Here is a 3992-nt window from a genome sequence, read left to right as displayed (position 1 = left end):
GGCCGGTGTGGCTCCGTGGAAATTAACCCGTCATCTTTGACACTGCAACCCTTTCCCCTAAGTCACCCTCTTCTAACTCCAGAAACATCCCAGTGGCAGGAACAGCACGCGCCCCCCAGTTCCGTGTCCCGGGTTCCCTGTGCGGCCCGCGTCGCGTCTCCGTTGCCCTCCGTGGTCTGTCTTCACAGGAAGCTGAGACGGGGACGACATCTCTGAGGCCGCCTTGGTCTCCCGACGACGGACGCACGACTGTGACGGCCTCGCCTCCCGGAAACAGCCTCAGACCCAAGCGGAGCCCCTGTGCTGTTCCCACCAGCAGAGGACAGACGCCCTCGGGGAGCAGGGCGGAGCTGCACGGGGCCTGGCCTTCTGCCCGCAGAGACGCAGGCGACCACCCATCACGAGCCACCCGCTCCCCACCGCCCCAGGCCGAGCGCAGCCCGTCTGCTTCCAGAAGAATCCATCCATCAGCACCCAGAGTCGGGCTCCGAGAAAGCTGCCATTTTACGTCTGGAGAACAGCCTCGGATGCCAGGTCCGAGACGCCAGGAAGGCGGGCAGAACAGCCGGCACGGAGAGCCGTTCCATTCGGACGCCGTTCCAGGCGAGCTTGGGGGTCGCGGGGAGGACACCCATCGGGACCCCAGGGGACGGGGGGGACGGGCGGGCGCACACACACAATCTCAGAGAAAACACATGCCCGTGACTGACAGAGCGAGGGAGCCTAACCCTCCTTCCTCACTGGGGGTTGCTGGGTGTGAGACCTCCCTCCTGGATCTGGGGGGCAGGGGCGGGAGAGAAAGGAGGAAACACCCTCAGGCAGAATAACACGTCCCGGGCGGCGGCCCCAGGCCTGCGAGGCTCCGTGCGCCTGGGGATCTGATGCTCGACGGCCCCTGGAAGGCCCAGGAGGAGGCCGAGCCGGCCTCTGGCCGTGGTGTTTGCACGCCCTTTCCCGAGAAAGATCAATATTTCTCCGGCGCCCGCCCTCGCCCCGTCCTCAAACACTGTACAGGCGAGTGGAGAAGAGGAGTCTGAATCTGAGGGAACCGTTAGCTCAGCGCCTAACCGTGGGCATAAGACACAGCCTGGCCCACGACAAAGACAAACTTCCCATGTGCCCGCTCACCGTGGAGACAGCGCTCACTCCCATCCGTTCTAAATGTGCCGTTTTATACACAGACCTAACTCCGACCTACGTGGCGTGGGCTCCTGCGATGGATGCTCCACGGAGAGGGGTGCTGGCGGGGGAGAGAGGGGCTCCCTCACCCCCACCCCACTTTGGATGTCCCAGGAAAGGCCCCCCCATGGCCTGCTTCTGGTTCCTTTCTCAGGAAGAAGCCAAGCCTCTTTGCAGGGAACACCTGAGAGCGTAAACCTCGCTTCCTGGCCACCCCCCACGAGGGTGAGGCGGGTCTCCCGTGAGGAGAGGAGCGGCGAAGCCCTGCCCCGTCTGAGGGAGGGAAACAGCACAGCCAGCACACGCGGTGCCCAGCCGACCTCAGAGAGGCCGATGGCGCGGAGGCCTCTGACGATAGGGACAGAGGGCGGGGCGGCTTCATCGGCCCCCGAAACCCACGCACGTGCGCTTACCCAGGCCACCGGACACCCCCAGCCTGTCCTGCTCTTCAGCCAGAGGCCTGCCTCTGCGTGCAGGTCTAATCCTCGTGCTGGAGGCCGGTGCACGAATGTGTGCATGTGGGGGGGTGGCCGGGGGCGGGGCCGGCCGGGGCGAGGGGCTGCAGGTGGTTGGCCAGCCAGCCCGCCCCCTGGTCGAACTCCCAGTCGAGGGGACCATTTGCATATTAGCCTTTTATTATATAGGAGAGGGGGTATTATCACGGGAGACGCTTGGAAATTAATTAAAAACCCTGCACTCGGTTTGTTTGGGGAGAAGAGAAACAGCACACAGGGGAATAGCGCCCGACAGCCCTGGTTTTCGTCCACACTTAGACCCCGACAGCGCTGTCCCCGCAGGGCTGTCCTCGTCCGGCGGCCGCGGCGGGGAGCAGGCAGGTTTCCCACGCGAGTGTCTATTGCCGACACTTCCGAGCACCCGCGGGCGGCAGCGGCCAGGCCGGCTCCACCTCGGACCGCCAGCCTCTCTCCCAGCCGAGCTCTTCCTCTTCCCTCCCATCCACCCGCTTTGCCTCCAAACACATATGTTTTTTGGAAGTTCAACAGCAGCCCCTGGTGGAACGCGGCCGCTGGTTCAGGCCGAGCACAATTGTTCCAGAGACTCCACCCAGCCCCTCAGTGGAAGGAAAAGGGGTCCAGGTGTGGGGGACCCACCGAGGCCTGTGCCCCCAGGTCAGAGGGCAGAGCAGCCCCGCAGACAGATGCTGGGCTGGGGGGGGGGGGGGAGGGGTGTCATTCCCGCCAGTCTCGGTGGCTGGAGGTTTTGCTGTTTGTTTGTTTGTTTGTTAATATATGTTTATTGATGTCAGAGAGGAAGGGAGAGAGAGACAGAAACATCAATGATAGAATCATGGATCAGCTGCCTCCTGCACGCCCCCTACTGGGGATGGAGCCCACAACCTGGGCATGTGCCCTGACCTCCTGGTCCATGGGATGATGCTCAATCCACTGGGCCACATGCGGCTCTTTGGCCCCTGGAGTGCTCTAACGCCACTTCTTCAAAACAGACTCGCCCAGGCCGAAACCCGACTTCTGCGCATGGGCCACGAAGTTCCAGTCGCACTGTACGTGCGCGCCCGCACGTGGTATTTTGTGGAAGAGCCACACTCAAGGGGCCAAAGAGCCGCATGTGGCTCGCGAGCCGCGGTTTGCCGACCACTGAGTTAGAGCATTGTCCTGATATGCCAAGGTTGTGGGTTCAAATCCCCGGTCAGGACACATACAAGAATCCACCAATGAATGCGTAAATAAGTGGAACAGCAAATTGATGTTTATCTCTCTCCCTGACCCCTCCCTTCATCTCTCTCCAAAATCAATCAATAATTTTTTTTTTTAAATTCAGAGAGGTTGAGTAATTTGCCCAGCGCCTCACAACTAACCAGAAGCAAAGCTGGGGCCCTTTGATTCTCTCTCATCATTGATGTTTCTATCTCTCCCTCCCTCTCCCTCTCGGAAATCAATAAAAATATATTTAAAACGGAAAAAATAAAAAGAAGAAGCAAACGAAGCTGGGGCCTGGCTGGTGTGGCTCAGTGGTTGAGTGTCGACCTATGAACTAGAAGATCAAGGTTTGATTCCCAGTCAGGGCACATTGCTGGGTTTCGGGCTCCATCCCCAGTGGGGGGCGTTCAGGAGGCAGCCGACCAGTGATTCTCTCTCATCATGAATGTTTCTGTCTCCCTCTCCCTTCCTCTCTGAAATCAATAACAATATATTAAAAAAGAAAGAAGACTGAGATGCCGCCAACAGCCCTGCTGTCGGAGGGTTTGGAGGAGCTGGCCCGGGGAGGACGTGGGGGGAGGAAGGAGGCGCCTTTCTGTGCAGAGAACCCCAGGAAACCCGGACGTCGCCCCAAATCTATTCAGGCTAATAAAGAGTTCCAAAGAAGAGCGAGATGGGAAAGCAATAATTTTCACTTATACTAACAACAATCCGATGGAAATTGTAATGGGGAAAAACAGCCCGCTCTTCACAGGAATTTAAAGGGGGGGGATCATGCAGAGGAAAAGTGGGCAAACAAGCAATTAAGAGAAATATGCAAATAGCCAATTAACATACGAACAGATGTTCAAACTCAATAATAACCAGAAAACTATAAATTAAAACAAGGGGCCATTTTCCCCTTTCTGAGCCTGGAAATATAAAAACATGGAGTAGTGTGCACAGTGAGACAAAATACAAACGTAATGCCTTGCTCGGCCACCAAGTCTCGGTGGTTGAGCTTTGACCTCGGAACCAGGAGGTCACAGTTCAACTCCCGGTCAGGGCACAGGCCCGGGTTGTGAGCTCCATCCCCAGTGTGGGGCGTTCAGGAGGCAGCCGGTCCATGATTCTCTCTCAACATTGATGTTTCTC

The sequence above is a fragment of the Eptesicus fuscus genome, chromosome 22 (genome assembly GCF_027574615.1).
Source record: "Eptesicus fuscus isolate TK198812 chromosome 22, DD_ASM_mEF_20220401, whole genome shotgun sequence".
NCBI classification, from domain to species: domain Eukaryota; kingdom Metazoa; phylum Chordata; class Mammalia; order Chiroptera; family Vespertilionidae; genus Eptesicus; species Eptesicus fuscus.
This window is presented reverse-complemented; position numbering follows the sequence as displayed.